The sequence below is a fragment of the Nelumbo nucifera genome, chromosome 6 (genome assembly GCF_055504915.1).
Source record: "Nelumbo nucifera cultivar China Antique chromosome 6, China Antique-T2T, whole genome shotgun sequence".
Lineage (NCBI taxonomy): Eukaryota > Viridiplantae > Streptophyta > Magnoliopsida > Proteales > Nelumbonaceae > Nelumbo > Nelumbo nucifera.
Window position 1 is genome coordinate 50,365,560 of NC_142654.1, and position 21,152 is coordinate 50,386,711.

A 21,152-nucleotide genomic window follows, 5' to 3' on the forward strand; every position below is an offset into this window, starting at 1 on the left:
GGACTGACCCGCTCGTGAGAAGGGTAGACTGTTAGATGGCCAAATACGTCATGATAAATGAATGGTTGTACCGAAGATCTTACACGCTCCCCTACCTGTGCTGCTTGCAACCTTCCAAAGTTGATCTCGTACTCTGTGACATTCATGAGGGCCTGTGCGGCGGACACTTGGGGGGCAGGGCCCATGCCCAAAAAGCACTACGACAGGGATACTACTGGCCAACAATGAAAGCAGACGCTATTGAGCTCGTCAGAAAGTGTGACATATGCCAGAAGCATGCCAATATCCACCATCAGCCCACTGCCGATCTCAAGTATCTCACCAGCCCGTGGCCTTTCGCACAATGGGGCATCGATATACTTGGACCGTTTCCACCAGCGACAGGCCAAAGGAAGTTTCGAGTGGTAACAGTGGATTATTTCACCAAGTAGGTAGAAGTTGAACCTCTTGTAACGATCACAGCCCGAAACGTCCAGAACTTCTTTTGGAAGAACATAGTGTGCCGCTTCAAGTTACCTCGGGTATTGATTTCTGATAACAGTAAGCAGTTCGAGGACATCAAATTCTAGAACTAGTGCCAAGACATGGGGATCCGACAGAACTTCACTTTGGTCGCACACCCTCAAGAAAACGGTCAAGTAGAGATCACGAATAGAGCTATCCTCCGCGGACTGAAAGCACGGTTAGACCGAGCTAAAGGACTATGGGCAGATGAGCTACCTAGTGTTCTGCAGGCTTACCGAACCACTGAGAAGACCGCCATAGGAGAGACTCCCTTCAACCTCACCTACAGCACCGAGGCAGTCATCCCAACTGAGATCGAGGTTCCCTCGCTACGACTGGAAGCATATGACGACAAGGAAAATGAAGACAAGCTACGTACCAACCTCGACCTACTCGACGAGGTAAGGGACCTCGCATATATCAAGACCGCAGCTTACCAGCAAAGAGTAGCTCGGTACTATAACGCCAGGGTCAAGAAGCGAAACCTCCACGTCGGCGACCTGGTCCTTCATAAAGTTATGGTACCTGAGCCCAGCGTTGGCAAGCTCGGACCGAATTGGAAAGGACCTTACCGAGTGAAACGGGTGCTCGGGGAAGGAACATACAAGCTCGAAACCCTTGAAGGGAAACAAGTACCTCGGGCATGGAATATTGTCAACTTAAGGCAGTATTACCTATAACTATTGAGTAGACCACGAGTCACTCCCAGAGCCTAAGGGCTAAAATGCCGAGCTAACATGTCCTCGGTGCAATAAGACCCAGTCACCTCTATGGCATGGGCAAACTATTGAGTAGACCACGAGTCACTACCAGAGCCTCAGGGCTAAAATGCCGAGCTAACACGACCTCGACACAATGAAACCCGGTCGCCTCCATGGCATGGGCAAACTCCAAGGGCAGACTATAAGTCACCCCCTCAGCCTAAGGGCTAGAACACCAAGTTAACCAAGACCTCGGCACGATGAAAGACTTAGCCGCTTCGCCAGCGAAGGCAAAGTATGAAGCATCAGAGACGTAAGCAGCTCGGGTCTAAACCCTACGAAGCATAGCTTGTCTCAATACACCGGTTGGACCAGATGAGGTACAACCTATAAACATACAGTTCAGGCATACATGGTAATTACTTCGCGTTATACTATAAAGATGCCTAAAACACTAAGGGATAGCTCGGGATAACGATTACCGAAAAATCCTACTTTGGGTATGTAGCTCTAATAGCTCGAGTGATGAGATCACTTTAGCAAAAAATAAAAGAGCACACCATACTTAGGAGAAAAAGAAAAAATTTCATTACTACTTCATAAATAAAAAGTTGAGCTAAATAGCTCAGGAAAGTTCAACAAGAAGTAAAAAGGGCACAACTGCCCAAGAAGAAGATTTTTTGAAAACCGAGTTCTGGCACCCGGGAACCACCAGAAGTCAGTCAGAAAAATGGAAAAACAGAGCCGCCAGCCTCAAGGGTCCACCTCTTCCACCTCGTCCTCATCCACCAAGGACTCAGGCTCCTCCTCCTCCGCCTGATCCGCCGTCTCGGGAGTCAGGCCCTTCATTGTGATGCCATCGAGGTTAAGCCCAGAGAACTTCTTTCCGACCAACCAACGGCAGAGCTTGAATCCGAACTGGTACGAGCTTGAGCCATACTCCACTTGGAGGTCGTGATAGTCCTGGGAGTCCTTGAAGTCCCTAACTGCCTTAGCCCGCTCGGCCTCCACCATGGCGTCAAAGTTCCGAGTTCGGTCCAGAAGTGTAGACTCCAAGTCTCGAACCTGCTGGCAAAGGAGCTCCCTCTCCGCTGCCACCCTCAACGACTCCTCCTTGTAGTGTGCACTCTCCTCATAAAGCCTGGCGATCTGCGCCACCTGGTTACGGGCGAGCAGCTCCTGGGCCTCGCTCCCCTTGCGAGCCTGAAGGATCTAACCTCGAGCCTGGTCGAGCTCGCCCTGAAACTTCTGGACGTTGACCCTCTGATTGCGAGCATCGCCGGAGTGGATGTTGGTCTAAAGGGCCATGGCGTGGATGGCGGTGTTCACCTACCAATAAGAGACTAAGATCAGAAAATAGGAAAAGAGAGGAAAGAACGAGAAGAAAAAGAAAAGACCGCTTACCACCATATAATGAGAGGCGGAAAACGCAACAAGCACCTTGGGCTCCATCTCCCCCCACTAGCGACCTCCTCGTGGTAGATTGCCCTTCGGCTCTTCCACCCAGCCACGATGTAGTCATTGTCACCCTCCCAGTCTCCCACTGGGAACTACGGGTAGGGGAATGGGCGGGAAGGACCAGGAGGAATCACCCCTCACCTCGGGAGCTCACCCTCCTCGAGGCCACCTTCTCCGGTGCCTCCTTTAGATGGGGCCGGTGGAACTTCAGGCGGTGGAGGAACAAAGTCTGGCTCAGTAGACTCGAACTCAGTTCCCCCAGTAGTAGGAGTTCGGTCAGGACGCGACCTCCTTGCCTTATGCTTCTGGTTGCTGGAAAGAAGGCGGCGCGCACCAACACTAGATATGATGGCTGCCAAAAAACCACAAGGTATTAGTCCAGTAAAAAAGAAAATATATGTATACACATATGATATATTTTTACAAGGCACTACGCAACCTAAAAGGCAACCTACCCGGACATAGGCCAGCCTGCGCGAGCTTCTCCTTGGTCAAGTAATCTGAACAGAGAAGGCCTACAACTACCCAGGACAGCAGCGTTTTCTGAGTTTCAGAGTCCAACTCAACCTCGGGGTCTTGGATGGCACCCCTCCAAGAGGTTGGGAAGGACCACCCCTCGGGGTTACAGACCACAAAATAGTCCCACTTCCAGGCGGGAACCCTATTCGGCAGGTTGTGCATGAGCTTAAAACCACGGCGGGGAGAAAAGTAATAAGAACGCCTTTCCAGAGGCACTTCGGGAATGGCATTCTTAATGCAGAGAATGGAAGAAAAGATATCAAGATCAAGGGGGAGACAATACTCATATTACAGGGAAATGGTCCCAACTACATTCCGGATGGCGTTGGGATGGAGCTGGTCAATGGTGACGTTAAAATGATTCAACACCTCCACTATTAGGGGGTGCAGGGGAAGACGTAGGCCAGCCTCGAGCTGTTCCTGGAAAATTACTATGTCATTGGGACCATGCTCCCAGGGAAAGTTACCAAAGGGGAGACCGTAGATGACAGGTTGTCGAAGCCCTCAAAATTAATACTAGTCCCACAATAAAATATTTGTAGTAAAAGTGGTACTAGGTCGAATCCCACAGGGAGCTAAACAATAATCTCTTAGGCAAATGGATACCATGATTGAGTGGGAAAATTTAATAACTAAAATTAAAAGAATAAGAAAGCAACTAAACAAATAAGAGAAAATCAGTCTTACCGAATTCTGGTTCAAGGATTCGGGTTGAATCGATTGGCCATCGATCCTAGGTACATTTCAGCATTCTTGCAATTCAAGCATTTAACCTAAGATTTATTAGGATAGCCATAATAAACCTTGTGTTTTCCTAATTCAGTTGACCAAACCCAACATCAACACTTATCTTTAATCAACTGGGTACGATAGTGCTCCATATTAATTAATGATAGCATTAAGCTTTGTGAAAACAGTTAAACCAAAATAACAATAATGGAGATAGCTGCAATTATTGAATCTTGTTCCATCGATTCCTTTTAGGTTAAACCATGTCAATACATTGGTCAAAGGCTATCACAAACAATTGACTCAGAAAGATATTAACCTAATTGCTACTTGTACCACTATTCGTGACAATTACGGATCACCGAAATCATGGATGGCAATAGGAAAATCAACATTAATTCAGTTTGTCAGACTAATTAACATTAACATCCAATAAAAATATGCACAAGAACCAATGAATACTTGAATTAAAAAGCAAGAAAATAAATTAACTACAGAACCTCACAATGGCACAATCGAACCTCCTCCCTTGAACCAGAAAAAGAAGCTTAGTTGCTCATGATCTACGCAATCTCCATGCTCTGCTTCTCCATGGCCGAACTGCTTTCTTGAGTTTCTTGAGTTGCTTGGTGATCTCTTGGATCTTGGAGTGAGTGATGCTAGAGCTGGTCCGCCCCCCTCTTTATATAGCCAAAGGAGAGGGCTGTTTTTCAACTCCTTCTAGGAGATCATCTTATCATAAGGGAGTCCTGATCTTCTTTGAACTAATCCTATCCTATCTCTTATCTAATCCCCATCCTTCTTATCTTTATAGGATTACATTCAGAATTTAGATCTAATAAGACACTCTCCCTCCTTGGAGGTTACATTCGAATTAGGACTCTAGGCTCTCACATTCGAGTTGGGCTTCTTTGATAACTTGGGCTGCTTCCATGTTCTTCTGCGAGTTGGGCTTCAACTGTGAAATGGGCCCGGTTGCAAACTTGCTCCGACTTCGGGCCCGGTTTCAGACTCGATGCAGACCAAATCTGCAAAAACCCAAAACTTAAAGTTGTGGGCCTTCCTTTCATCTTTCTAATGCTTCTTGAATTGTCCAATTCGGAGTTTGGAATTTAGTGTTATGCCCAGATTACTGACTGTCACCGAAACTGTGCAAAATCACCCGATTTGCCCTGTTTTCTTCCAATTGCCTTCTTTATTGCCCTGAATCGAAATAAAAGAGTAATGAGTCCATTTAAGTGCTAAATAAATGTAAAAGAGTGAATATTAGGGGATAAAAATAGGGTTCTTTTTGGTCTCATCAGTAGATAAGGTCCCCGGGAAGGTGAAAGTAGCGGACTAGAGATCTGAGTCTCTCCATCGTCATAGAGGAGGGTCCGAAGGTGTCAGGCTCTCTGCCCCGAGAAGTAGAAGCCACATCGTCAGAGGCCTCCCGAGTCTCCAGAGCCTACTCCCAAGCTCCCCCTGAGCTCGAGGGGGCGTCGTTGTCCTGTCACCGTCCCGGGGATAAACGTGGTACGGATACCCAGACATGATGGACAGAATGAATAAGACTCATTGGAAAGATGAAACAGTGTGAATAGAAGAGCTTGGGCAGATTAGATGGATGTGTGACCTCAGAATCCAAAGATAGCAAGTTAGCATGAAAGAAAATGAGGCCTGGGGGCCCTCCTATTTATAGCCACTGTGCCCCTAGATCAATGGCCCAGATTGAGACATATCTGAAAGGTTCGCAGTCAAGCTGACCGCATGTCTTCTGAAACTGAAATGTGACTGGCTGCACGTCTCCCATGATTGAGGTAATGACGGTTGCATGACATCTAGAGTTAAGAGCTGCTTCGGTGTGTTCCTCGGCATTCAAAACATCAGAAATCCCCTGACTTCTATTCATGCATTTAATGCGAGCAGTCAATCAAGTTTGAATTTCGGTCAAATCCACCCGTCACACTTCATGAACTCCTCACGCCAAGGTAGCACTCTTAGCCCAAGGAGTGGGGGGCAATTGATGGAGGATGATTTGACCCGACCTCTTGAGACAATGACACGTGGACCTGACTCTGCATGAGCAACAGTTCAGCACCACAGCATGACTGCGACTAAGTAACGAGCCTGCATGACAGCTCGCTACGTCATAGCTCGCTATAAGGGGAGCTCGCTACAACGCGAGCTCGAGGTACCCCGAGCTACTAAAAGGGAATACTCCAAGACTATCCCAGCTCACGAGCTACGGTAAGCAGCTCGCTCCAACACTTAGGCAAAAAGACTGCCCCAAAGACAATCTCGATGAGGGTCACCTCGAAGTACCCCTGGGAGCTCGCTACAAAGTAGCGCGCGACAAGATAGCTCATTGCGCGACAAAGTGGCTCGCTACAAGGAATCTCGCGACTAAGCGACGCGATGCTCTCAGGAAGATTCTATCTGACAATACCGTACCCGTCAAACTGCGCTACATCTCTTTGAAGGGATGAGATATCCACAGTATGGACGCACGAATCTTGCAGAATAGAATGGGCGAATTTCAAAAATTTCTCTCCACCCTATTGGGAATCGTATTCCCTATTTTAGAAAAATTATATTTGATGAAAATAAAATTTGTCATATTTCTACCCCTCAATATTCAGTATTTTACACTTAATTGGTACCTAATTGGACTCATTACTCTTGTATTTCGATTCAGGGCAAGCAAGAAGTTGATTGGAAGAAAACAAGGCTAATCGGATGATTTTGCATAGTTTCAGCACCCATCAGTGATCTGGGCAAAACTCTCAACTCCAGACTTTAATTTGGACAATTCAAGAAGCACTGGAAAGATAAGAAAAAGGCCCACAACTTTTATGTTTTGGGTTTTGGCACTGAAGGGATGAGAGATCCATCCCATGGACGCCCAAAGATTGCAGAATAAGGGGCGAATTTAAAAAAATTTTCTCTCCCTTCAACTGGGAATCGCATTCCCTATTTATAAAATCATATTTTCAAGGATCATTCTTCAACCTTAAACTGAATCAGATCTGAACCAAAAGGAGTAGGAGAGAATTATACCTGATACGGAGAAGTAATATCTCCCAACGAAGGTGTTCACGCCCAAGGAAGGATCCAAAGACTGCTCCCACTGAAGATGGCGCAATGCAGGATGGAGCAGAATCAGTAGTGTTCTTCCCCAAGAACTCTATCCATCGCAAGTATCAGTAGAATGGTACGTGAGAACAGCTTCCTTTCAATCCTTTCTCAAAGAACTGATGTCAAGATCCAATCTTGACTTCTCCCACAACTGGAGATCGAACTGGCAAACAGGGCGGCAAGAACATGGAGGTGGCAAGAGAGTATTCGCAGGGTGCAAATTCTCTCTTCTTGATTTCAGCACTAAAGAAAATCTGATGTCTGTCTCTTAGGCTGCCGCCCCCTTCTTTTGTTAACCTAAAAGATCAGCTCCTAATCCAATCAGGAGCAGCTTATCCAAATCATATTTGGATAAGACTTCTCTTTAGGTGATAGGGATAAACCCTTATCTTATATGCAGATTAGATTAGCTTTCTCCTAATCTCATTAGGAGGTTTCTAAACCTGAATCACATTCAGATCTGGACTCTCTGAGTGGATAGGGTGAAGACTCTATCCTATCTGCTAATCCATCTCAGAATTGCCCCTTTAATTAACTAAATGAATAGCCCAGTCTGAAATGGGCTTTAGGCCCATTAAGCTTATGTGCTCACTTACCCTTCCTAACTGTTGCCCAGTTGGGCTTCCTTGTACGGTGTGGGACCCAAGCATTGATCTATACATCAGCCACATGGGTTCGGCCCAGCCTTTGTTACAAGGCCTGAACGAATACACTCTTAAAGACAGTGCACCCCCTGAAACCCATCGAATGGGCTCTATGGGCCCAACACTTACCCTAAGTGGTCCCTGGGCCAAGCCACCTTGTAACACCTAGGGACTATGGGCAGATGCAAGATTAGCCCATCAGGTATTATCCTCAATGGTCTTACACTTAACCTCTCAGCCCATAATGATCATACACTGCCCGACAAGAGAGGACCTCTCCCTCGGCTGCTAGGAACAGTGTTGCACTCTCTACTTGTATGGATCCCGGGAATTAAAACCTTCTTGCAAACATTTGAGAAACCATAATATATATATATATATATATACTTTTATATCTCATATAAAATATACTTTGAAAAACAAATCTCAATGGTTGAAATCGGCTGCCGGCAGTCTTGGTTTCCATCAGTGAGAGTGCAACCCCGATCATTACCTTTGTCCGACAAAGGGGCTGATCTTGTCACTATGATCACCCACTCAGATGAATTCTCGGACTGTCCCAACAAACCCAGGTTTTGACCCCCGCTAAGGATCTTACTAATTGGTACATCAAAGACAGCCCGATCCGACCCCTAGTGCAGTACCATAATCGCGTCTAGGGGTCGGGTGTAACTTTCCAGTTTTGCCCATCAGTCTCCAAGGTCCAGGGCAATACTGGAAATCTGGTCCAGTTCATAGATTCAATTAATCCTACACTGTATGTGCTTAGGGTCTCACCCTGGCAGCTGAGACAGGCCACCCCAACCGACTTGGTGGCACTACAGTGTCAGCCTTGTCAGGATAGGTCTCCCCAGACCGACCCACTGGTTGTGAAAATTTTAAACTAACACGAGTCTCATTAAGTGTCCAATTTAAGGGTATTATACAGAAACATACCAAGGGAAGCTAAGGGCATACAAAACTGTCTAACAGCTCCCACCTGCACTTAGGTCCAATCATGTACTAGCCAGAGTCCCATGCTTTCCACGTGTTTCTTAAACACTTTCTGTGATAGTGGCTTCGTCAATGGGTCCGCTACATTTTCCGCTGACGCTACCTTCTGAATCAAGATGTCCCCTCTACCAACAATCTCCCGCAGTACGTGGTACTTTCTCTCGATGTGCTTCGATTTCGAGTGGGCTCATGGCTCCTTAGCCTGACCAATGGCTCCATTGTTGTCACACAACAATGGGATGGGTGATGTGCTGGACGGAACTACTCCCAACTCGTGAACGAACTTCTTCATCCAAACGGCTTCTTTGGCAGCCTCACTTGCGGCAATGTACTCGGCCTCGGTCGTGGAGTCTGCAGTGGACCCCTGTTTGCTGCTTTTCCAGCAAATAGCACACGATCTTATCGTGAAAACATATCCAAATGTAGACTTTCTATCATCTGGGTCTGACTGGAAATCGGCATCTGTATACCCGTGGATCTATAGTGAGTTACCATCGAATACTAGACAAAACTCTTTTGTCCTTCCCTGGGTTGGCCTAAAATCTGCTTACTACACTCACTGCCTGAGCTATGTCAAGACGGGTGCACATCATGGCGTACATGATGCTCCCTACGGCTGAGGCATAGGGAACGTCTTTCATGCCTTCAATCTTCTCAGATGTCTTGGGAGACATCTTCTTTGAGAGAGTGACTCCGCGCTTGAAAGGAACATTTCCTTTCTTGGAGTTTTCCATGTTGTATCTCCTGACAATTTTGTCAATGTAAGCAGATTGGGATAATCTTATTATCCGCTTCGATCTATCTCTATAGAGTCGAAGACCCAGTATATAGGAGGCTTCTCCAAGATCTTTCATGGAGAATTGTTGTGATAGCCATACTTTCACCGTAATTAACATTCCTACATCATTCCCAATGAGTAGAATGTCATCTACATACAGAACCAAGAACATAACCTTATCCCCACTGTTCTTCCTGTAGACACAGGGGTCATCCGGATTCTGCTCGAAGTCAAACGATTTGACAGCAGTGTCAAAATGGATGTTCCAACTTCTAGAAGCTTGCTTAAGTCCATAAATGGATCTGTTAAGTTTACATACCATGTTTTCCTGACCTGCAACAATGAAGCCTTGCGGCTGCTGCATATAGATATCTTCAGTAAGATCTCCATTCAGGAATGCAGTCTTGACATCCATTTGCCAAATCTCATAATCATGGCATGCTGCTACAGCTAGCAGGATCCTAATAGATTTAAGCATGGCCACAGGCAAAAAGGTTTCCTCATAATCGATGCCCTCTTTTTGAGTGTACCCTTTCGCCACCAGACGAGCTTTGAAGGTCTCAACCTTACCATCAGGGCCCTTCTTCCTCTTGTAAATCCATTTGCAACCGATTGCTTTTACCCCGGAGGGCGGATCTACTGGAGTCCAGACTCCAGTGGTCTTCGTTGAGTCCATCTCTGCTCCCATGGCCTCCACCCACTTCTGAGAATCTATGTCCAACATAGCTTCCGTGTAAGTCACAGGATCCTCCTCACTAGTCAAGGTTTCCACCAGGTAACTATCCTGGTCATAACCATAACGGACTGGTGGTCGGGATACCCGAGTGGATCTTCTAGGTTGGTCACTACCTGGAACATGTGGTACATCTCCCACTGCTCCTGAGCTCTCCTCATCAAGAACAATTTCTTGACGATGGGTGTCCAGGATGTAATCAGTTTCCAAGAATTGCGCATTTCGACTACAGAACACTTTCTGCTCACTTGGGTCATAGAATAGGTAACCTACAGAAACTTTTGGGTAGCCTATGAATAGGCAACGGGTTGTCTTGGATTCCAACTTGTCTGCACTCGTTCTATTAACATGTGCTGGACAACTCCAAATCTTCAAGTGTCTTGACACTTGGTTTCTTTCCGGTCCAAAGTTCATATGGAGTATTCGGAACCGATTTGGTTGGAACCCAATTCAGCACATAGATCGCAGTCTCTAATGCATAACCCCAAAAGAATGTGGGTAACTCTGAGGGTATGAGAAGCGACCGGACCATATCCAATAAGGTTCTATTCCTCCTCTCTGAAACACCGTTAAGTTGTTGTGTAGCAAGAGGAGCTAACTGTGATACTATCCCATTGTCCTTTAAGTAGTCCCTGAATTTGTCAGAGAGATATTCACCACCTCGATCTGATCGAAGGGCTTTAATTTCTCTCCCTAACTGTTTCTCGACTTCTTGTCAAAACTCTTTGAACTTTTCAAAGGATTCAGACTTGTGTCTCATTAGGTACACGTAACCATATCGTGAAAAATCATCTATGAAGGTGATGAAATACACGTGTTGATTCCGTGTCCTAACACTCAGGGGACCACATACATCAGTATGTATTAGGTCAAGTGTGCCTGTACATCTTTTAGGCTTACCGTTAAATGGCCGCTTCGTCATCTTGCCTTATAGGCAAGGCTCACAGGTGGGAAGTTCTTCTATAGTTAGAAAATCCAAAGGACCATCCATTACCAACCTTGTGATTCGGTCAACACCGATGTGGCCAAGTCGGTAATGCCATAGACACGTGGGATTAACTGTATCACGGGCTCTCTTCTTGGGGATTTCAGCCGACGTAGTTTCGGTTATGTTAGTTTCTAGAGAAGGATGTAGAACATAGAGACTGTTCTCCAGTTCCCCGTATGGGATGAATCTGTTATTTCTTTTAATAGTAATCATATTACTAAAGAAGACAGAATAACCATCTGCACACAGTTTTGAGACAGAAATCAAATTTCTTCTTCAATTTTGCACATAAAAATAATCTTTCAGTACAATTGTTCTTCTCTAAAGATAGTGCACCCCCTGAAACCCATCGAATGGGCTCTATGGGCCCAACACTTACCCTAAGTGGTCCCTGGGCCAAGCCACCTTGTAACACCTAGGGACTGTGGGCAGATGCAAGATTAGCCCATCAGGTATTATCCTCAATGGTCTTACACTTAACCTCTCAGCCCATAATGATCATACACTGCCCGATAAGAGAGGACCTCTCCCTCGGCTGCTAGGAACAGTGTTGCACTCTCTACTTGTATGGATCCTGGGAATTAAAACCTTCTTGCAAACATTTGAGAAACCATAATATATATATATATATATACTTTTATATCTCCTATAAAATATACTTTGCAAAACAAATCTCAATGGTTGAAATCAGCTGCCGGCAGTCTTGGTTTCCATCAGTGAGAGTGCATCCCCGATCATTACCTTTGTCCGACAAAGGGGCTGATCCTGTCACTATGATCACCCACTCAGATGAATTCTCGGACTGTCCCAACAAACCTAGGTTTTGACCCCCGCTAAGGATCTTACTAATTGGTACATCAAAGACAGCCCGATCCGACCCCTAGTGCAGTACCATAATCGAGTCTAGGGGTCGGGTGTAACTTTCCAGTTTTGCCCATCAATCTCCATGGTCCAGGGCAATATTGGAAATCTGGTCCAGTTCATAGATTCAATTAATCCTACACTGTATATGCCTAGGGTCTCCCCCTGGCAGCTGAGACAGGCCACCCCAACCAACTTGGTGGCACCACAGTGTCAGCCTTGTCAGGATAGGTCTCCCCAGACCGACCCACTGGCTGTGAACATTCTAAAGTAACACGAGTCTCATTAAGTGTCCAGTTTAAGGGTATTACACAGAAACATACCAAGGGAACATGAATCAAATATGCACTTTTATTCATTTACAATAAACTCAAAAAGTACATCATTCTGATTGAAGCTAAGGGCATACAAAACTGTCTAACAGAATAGTTATGCATCGAAGACGAATTCGGGCCCAAAGTCAGTGCAATTTTGCAGCAAGGCCCATTTCACAAGCTGAAGCCCATTATGCAGAAGAGTTTTGAAGCAAGCCCGAATTGTTAAAGAAGCCCAGTTCGAATTCAAGACCCAAGAGTCCCATTATAATAGAAGTTGAATGTAATCTTAATAAAAGAGTTTTATCTGATTTAAATTCTCAAATTGTAATCCTAAAAAGATAAGAGATAAGAGTTAGGTAGGATATGTTCAAATTAGACTAGGACTTTCCAGTTTGAGGATAATCTCCTTAAGGGAGTTGGAAAGCAGCCCTTTCCCCAAATCTATATAAAGGGGGGGTGGACCAGCACCCAAGGCATCAATTCCTCCAAGAGAGCTTCAATCTTCAGAGAGAGAAATCAGCAACCAAGGAGGAAGAAGCAAGAGTTTGCCCCCCCTTCTGTGACATTGTGAGATCTAATTGATTTTTATTTCAGTTCAATGTTTATGGGTATTCAGATGTTTTCTCGAATTAACTGTGAGGATTATTTTCATTGATTAAGCAAGAAGGGCCCCTTGCTCATTCAATGGAAATAATCCATGGCCGATTGAACCTCCAGTTTCGTATATGATTGGTAGGTTCGATCATGGTGGCAACTAACATGAATTGATTGCAAAAAAGTTTTCGATCTATGTTAGGAAAATATATGATTTGGTTTAAACGATCCGAGCTTGTGAGATCGCTGACCAGAATTGGGTCTCTCCCCTCTTAATGCTATTAATAGGTTAAATCCTAAGAGCTTGTTTAGGACTGCCAATTAATAAGGGAAGCAATCAAAGAGCTTGTTTTGGTTGTCGAATAATAAGAGTACAAGCTGGCTGTTAGAGCTTGTTAATAGCTATAACCAATTTATTCATAAACATATGAATCTATCTTTGGATCAAGGATCAATGCTACGAATCAATGCTGAACTTGTCCCTTCAACCGGAAGCAATCTCCCATCGATTTAATCTTTGTTTTCTGTTATTTTCTGTTATTTTCTTATTTTCCTTAGCTTTACAACCCCCCTTAATCCATCTACCTAGAAATAAATCCACTCAATCCCTATGGAGAACGACCTTGCTCATCACTATCTGCAAATTATTAACCCAGAGCAAGACTATTTATCTTTGATTGGGTTCGGCACCCACCAGTATTTTTCAAGGATCAATCTTGAACCATGAACCGAACCAGATCTGAACAGAAGCAGTAGGAAAGGGATATACCTGATACGGAGAAATAGTATCTCCCAATGAAGGTGTTCATGCCCAAGGAAGGAACCAAAAACTGCTCCCACTGAAGATGGCGCAGTGCAGGATGGAGCAAAATCAGCAGCGTTCTTCATAAGAACCGGATCCTTCGCAAGAATCAGCTGGATGGCACGTGAGCACTACTTCTAATCAGCCCTTTCACAAAGGACTGATATCAAGATCTGATCTTGATCACTCCTACTGACAAGAGGAGATCGAACCGGCAGATGTGGTGGCGGCAAGAAGGAGGCGACAAGAAGGAATTTGCGCAGAGGTGCTGAATTCTTTTTTCTGTGATTTCAACTCTGAAGAGGATGTGAATATGTGTCTTCTAAAGGCTGTTGCACCCTTGTCCTTTTATAAACATAAAGGGTTCAGCTCCTAATCCCATTAGGAGTTGTTGATCCATATCATATTTGGATCAGAATTCCCCTTAAGTGATAAGGGTAAACCCTTATCTTATCGGTAGATTAGATCAGCCCCCTCCTAATCCTATTAGGAGGTTTCCAGATCTGAATCACATTCAGATCTGGACTCTCTGAGTGGATAGGGTTAAGACCCAATCCTATCTGCTAATCTAATCTCAAAATGCACCCCTTATTTAACTGATCAAATCAGCCCAGTTCGAAATGGGCTTTAGGCCCAATAAGGTCATCTGCTCACTTAGCCTTCCAAACTGCTGCCCAGTTGGACTTCCTTGTATGGCGTGGGACCCAAACAATGATCTACACATCAGCCACATGGGTTCAGACCAGCCTTTCTTACAAGGCCTGGCCGAATACACTGTTATGGACAGTGCACCCCCTGAAACCCATCACATGGGCTCTATGGGCCCAACACTAACCCTAAGTGGTCCCTGGGCCAAGCCACCTTGTAACACCCAGAGACTGTGGGCAGATGCAAGATTAGCCCATTAGGTATTACCCTCAATGGCCTTACACTTAACCTCTCAGCCCATAATAATCAAACACTACCCGACAAGAGAGGACCTCTCCCTCGGCTGCAAGAAACAGTGTTGCACTCTCTACTCACATGGATCCCGGGAATTAAAACCTTTTTGCAAATGTTTGGAAACCGTAATATATATGTACTTTTATATCTCATATAAAATATACTTTGCAAAACAAATCTCAACGATTGAAATCGGCTGCCGGTAGTTTTGGTTTCCATCAGAGAAAGTGCATCCCCGATCATTACCTTTGTCCGACAAGATCTGTCCCTGCTGAAGATGACACAGCTGTGGATGGAACAGAACCAGCAGGGTGCGTCCTACACACTGGATCCTTCACAAGAATCCCCTGGATGTACTAAACACTGAATTCTTTCAGTCTTTCTTGCAAGACTGATGTCAAGAACTGGTTTCTTGACTTTCTTTTCTGCAAAGATCAAATCTTGCAACAATGCAGATGGCGGCGGCAGGAGGAGATTTCCAGAAACGAAAAGGCTGAACTGCTTTCTTTTCTGGAGAGAATGAGATCTAATCTCAATTCGCAGGAACCTTTCTTGCTTACCAAAACCTCTTGGGTCGAAATCTGATTTCCCTCTCTTGGTTCATTCGAAAATCTCCTCCCTTTTCTTCTTGATTAAGAAATCTCCTAATTAGGAGTTATCCCAATCCAAATCAGTATTTGGATAGGGGATAATCTTAATCCCTTTCCCAGATAGAGTTAGCTTACTCCTGATCTTATCAGGAGGTTACCAGATTCAAATCTGATTTGAATTTGGTCTCTCAGAGTGGATAAGGCTAAGAGCCCAATCCTTTTTGCTAACTTCAATCTCAAATTCACCCCATTGATGGGTGATCATATCAGCCCACCTCGAAATGGGCTTTTGGCCCATTAAGTATTCAGTGTTTAATTAGTTTCCAGTCTGCTGCCCAGTTGGGCTTCTTTGTATGGCGTGGGACCCAAGCATTGATCTACACACCAGCCACATGGGTTCGGCCCAGCCTTTAATACAAGGCCCAGCCGAATTCACTGAAAAACTCAATGAACCCCTTGAGTCCATCGTATGAACCCTATGGGCCCAACACTTACATTAAGTGGTCCCTGGGCCAAGCCATCTTATAAAAACCCAGGGACTGTGGGCAGGTGCAAGATTAGCCCATCAGGTATTATCCTAAATGGTCTTACACTTAACCTCTCAGCCCTTAATGATCAAGCACTGCCTGACAAGAGAGGACCTCTACCTCGGCTGCAAGGAACAGTGCCGCACTCTCCTCTCTCATGGATCCTGGGAATTAAAACCATTTGCAAACATTTTGAAACCGTACATATATATGTAAATATATTAATTTTGCAAAAACAAAATTCCAACGATTGAAATCAACTGCCGGCAGTTTGGTTTCCATCAGAGAGAGTGCATTCCCGATCATTACCCTTTGTCCGACAAAGTGGCTGATTCTGTCACTATGACCACCAACTCAGATGAATTCTCAAACTGCCCCAACATACCCAGGTTTTGATCCCCACTAAGGATCTCACTGATTGGCATATCAAAGGCAGGCTGATCCAGCACCTAGTGAAGTGTCATAATCGAGTCTAGGGGTCAGGTGTAACTTTCCAGTTTTGCCCATCTATCTCCAAGGTCCAGGGCAAGACTGGAAATCTGGTCCGGTTCAAGGATTCAAGTAATCCCATGCTGTATGTGCCTCGGGTCTTACCGTGATGGCTGAGACAGGCCATCCCAACACTTGGTGGCACACCAGTATCAGCCTTGGAAGGATAAATCTCCCCAGACTTATCCAACGGCTGTGAACATTTAAAACTAACATGAGTCTCTACAAATGTCCAGTTTTAGGGTTTTACACAGAATTAAACCAAACAACATGAATCAAACATGCACTTTATTTATTTCCACTAAATAACAAAAGTACATCAAAATGATTGAAGCTAAGGGCATACAAAACTGTCTAACAGCTCCCACTTGCACTTAGGTCCAATCTGGTACAAGCCGGAGTCCCATACTTTCCACGTGTTTCTCAAACACCTTCTGTGTCAGTGGCTTAGTCAATGGGTCTGCCACATTATCCGCTGATGCTACCTTCTGAATCAGGACGTCCCCTCTACCAACGATCTCCCGCAGTACATGGTACTTCCTCTCGATGTGCTTTGACTTCGAGTGGGCCCGAGGCTCTTTAGCCTGGGCGATCGCTCCATTGTTGTCACACAACAACGGGATGGGTGATGTGCTGGATGGAATCGCTCCCAATTCGTGTATGAATTTCTTCATCCACACGGCTTCCTTGGCAGCTTCACTTGCGGCAATGTACTCGGCCTCGGTTGTGGAGTCTGCAGTGGACCCCTGTTTGCTACTTTTCCAGCAAACAGCACACGATCCTATCGTGAAAACATACCCAGATGTAGACTTTCTATCATCTGGATCCGACTGGAAATCGGCATCGGTATACCCTAGAACTTGCAGTGAACTACCATCAAATACCAGACAAAACTCTTTCGTCCTTCGAAGGTATTTGAGTATGTTCTTCACAGCGGTCCAATGCTCCTGTCCTGGGTTTGCCTGGAATCTGCTTACCACACTCACCGCCTGAGCTATGTCCGGGCGAGTGCACAACATGGCGTACATGATGCTCCCCACAGCTGAGGCATAGGGAACGTCTCTCATGCTCTCAATCTCCTCAGAAGTCTTGGGAGACATCTTCTTGGAGAGAGTGACTCCGTGCCTGAAAGGAACGTTTCCTTTCTTGGAGTTTTCCATGCTGTATCTTTTGACAATTTTGTCAATGTAAGCAGCCTGGGATAATCCAATTATCCGCTTCGATCTATCTCTATAGAGTCGAAGACCCAGTATGTATGAAGCTTCTCCAAGATCTTTCATGGAGAACTGCTGTGATAGCCATACCTTGACCGAAGTCAACATTCCTACATCATTCCCAATGAGTAGGATATCGTCCACATACAAGACTAAAAAGGTGATCTTATCCCCACTGGATTTCCTGTAAACACAGGGCTCATCCGGATTCTGCTCAAAGTCAAACGTTTTGACTGCAGAATCAAAACGGATGTTCCAACTCCTAGAAGCCTGCTTAAGTCCATATATGGATCTATTAAGTTTACATACCATGTGTTCCTGACCAGCAGCAATGAAGCCTTGCGGCTGCTGCATGTAGATATCTTCACTAAGATCTCCATTCAGGAACGCTGTTTTGACATCCATTTTGCCAAATCTCGTAATCATGGTACGCTGCTACAGCTAGCAGGATCCTAATGGATTTAAGCATGGCCACCGGTGAAAAGGTTTCCTCATAGTCGATGCCTTCTTTCTGAGTATACCCTTTCGCCACCAAACGAGCTTTAAAGGTCTCAATCCTGCCATCGGGGCCCTTCTTCCTCTTGTAGATCCATTTGCAACCAATTGCTTTTACCCCGGAGGGCGGATCCACTAGAGTCCAGACTCCATTGGTCTCCATTGAGTCCATCTCGGCTCTCATGGCCTCCACCCACTTCTGGGAGTCTATGTCTAACATAGTTTCCGCGTAAGTCACGGGATCCTCTTCACTAGTCAAGGCTTCCACCAGGTAACTATCCTGGTCATAACCATATCGGACTGGTGGTCTGGATACCCGGGTGGACCTTCTAGGTTGGTCATTACCTGGAACTTGTGGGACATCTCCCACTGCTCCTGAGCTCTCCTCATCAAGAACTATTTCCTGACGATGGGTGTCCAGGATGTAATCGGATTCTAAGAATTGGGCGTTTCGACTGCAGAACACTTTCTACTCACTTGGGTCATAGAATAGATAACCCACCGAATCCTTTGGGTAGCCTATAAACAGGCAACGGCTGGTTTTAGATTCCAACTTGTCCGCACTTGTTCTTTTAACGTGTGCAGGACAACCCCAAATCTTCAAGTGTCTCACACTTGGCTTCCTTCTGGTCCAAAGCTCATATGGAGTTTTCGGAACTGATTTGGTTGGAACCCTATTCAGCACGTAGATAGCAGTCTCTAATGCGTATCCCCAAAAGGATGTGGGTAATTCTGAGCGTACGAGAAGTGACCGGACCATGTCTAACAAGGTCCTATTTCTCCTCTCTGAAACACCGTTGAGTTGAGGTGTAGCAGGAGGAGCTAGTTGTGACACTATCCCATTGGCTTTTAAGTAGTCCCTGAATTCGTCAGAGAGATACTCGCCACCTCGATCTGATCGAAGGGCCTTAATTTCTCTCCCTAACTGTTTCTCGACTTCCTGTCTGAACTCTTTGAACTTTTCAAATGATTCAGACTTATGTCTCATTAGGTACACGTAACCATATCGTGAAAAATCATCTGTAAAGGTGATGAAGTACACGTGTTGATTCCGTGTCCTAACACTCAGGGGACCACATACATCAGTATGTATTAGGTCAAGTGTGCCTGCACATCTTTCAGGCTTACCGTCAAATGGCCGCTTAGTCATCTTACCTTGGAGGCAAGGTTCACAAGTGGGAAGATTTTCTACGGTTAGAAAATCCAAAGGACCATCCTTTACCAGTCTTGTGATTCGGTCGACACCGATGTGGCCAAGTCGGTAATGCCAGAGGCACGTGGGATTTATTGTATCACGAGTCCTTTTCTTGGGATTTTCGACCGACGTAGTTTCGGTTAAGTTAGTTTCCAAAGAAGGATGTAGAACATAGAGACCGTTCTCTAGTTCCCCGCATGCGATGAATTTATTATTCCGTTTAACAGTAATCATATTACTAAAGTAAACAGTATATCCATCAGCACACAATTTTGAAACAGAAATTAAATTCCTTCTCAAGTTCTGTACATAAAGACAATCTTTAAGTACAAGGACTCCTTCTTTAAAAACTAATTCTACGGTTCCTATTGCCGCAGCTGCAACACTTGCAGTTGTTCCCAAGAACAGTGTCACTTCACCTTCACTCAACCTTCTGCTAACTTTGAACCCCTGCAGTGAGTTACACGCATGAGTTGAAGCCCCGGAGTCAACACACCAGGACACAGAAGTAACTAACATATTAGTTTCTATGACACAAGTTTCGATATTACCTTTCTTAGATTCCAGGTAGGTAGGACAGTTCCTCTTCCAGTGGCCGGTCTGCTTGCAGAAGTGACAGACATCAGATGCCTTGTTCTTCTTCTGCTTCTTGGGTTTGGTAGTCTTCTTCTGGGGCTTCTTTGCCTTTCTCTTTCTCTTGCCCGATTTGTTAGCTTCAGCAAGCATAACCACAGGCTCATCCTTCTTGAGTAAATCCTCGGCCCTCTGCAACATATTGCTGAGTTCCTGGACGCTGACATTCAGCTTATTCATATTGTAGTTCATAGTGAACGCATTGAAGGAAGAGGGCAAAGAATTTAGGATGGCATCCACTTGCGTGCCAAGATCTAGCCCGGATCCAAGAGCTTCAAGTTCGTTGATGTATCCCATCATCCGAAGACAATGGTCATGAACTTTCTGCCCTTTGGTCATCTGCGCGGTCATGAACAATTTCAGGACCTTCTGTCGAGTAGAACGGTTCTGCTCCTCATACATTGTCCTTAGACTGTCCAATATGTCCTTGGCAAGTTCGATCTGATCGAACTGCCTCTGTATTGAGTTGTCTAATGAGGCAATGACAAAGCAGCGGGCTAGGGAGTTCTTATCCTCCCAATCTTGGTAGTCCCTCCTACGGGCCTCAGAAGCCCTATCACCCGGACGTTCCGGGGCAGGATTTTTCACTACCTTGTCTAACTTTTCAGAAGTTAGGACCAGCATAAGATTTCTGTACCAGTCGGCATAGTTTGGGCCCTTAAGCTTGTTATCGTCTAGAAGCTTTGCAAATTGACCATTTGCCATTTTCTGATAAAACTGCAAAATCATTAGTCCACAACCTTAGTTTGATTCATGTTTACCTACATAGATATGGCTTTTAATCTATGTTCCATTCCCATTTGTTCATCTCTGAGATTTCCCTCCTATCTCAGTGACGGAGACGACGAAATGTCTCTGGAAATGTGGGAAATCACATGGGGTGCGTGAAGCCAACTGTTTCAGCTGCATAACCCCACCACCTTTCTGTGACGGATCATATCCACTCATCAAATGAGTTTCCCTTTGGCCTCTGTCAGACAAGGTTCAGAGCCGTTTTCAGGTAAACCCTTCTGTCAGTGAGTGCACACCCATCATATTCAGGTTACGCCAAGGTACCATGAGAGAGTTCCCATTTTCTGGTGAAGCCCCTCCCACATCGGTCTATGACGCCCCTATCATCTTATGAAACACTCTAACAGATCCAACAGCAAATGGATAGCCCAATTTTATGGTGCGTTTCCTCATTACTGATGGACCCATCATTGTGCTAATGACGGAAGGCCTTTAGAGAGTCCATCATATGGATCTCCCTATCACTTGCATTCATATTTTCTGGAGGGAACAAAATTACGGCCTAGTTCTAATTTAGGTCAAACCAAAGTGGCTCCC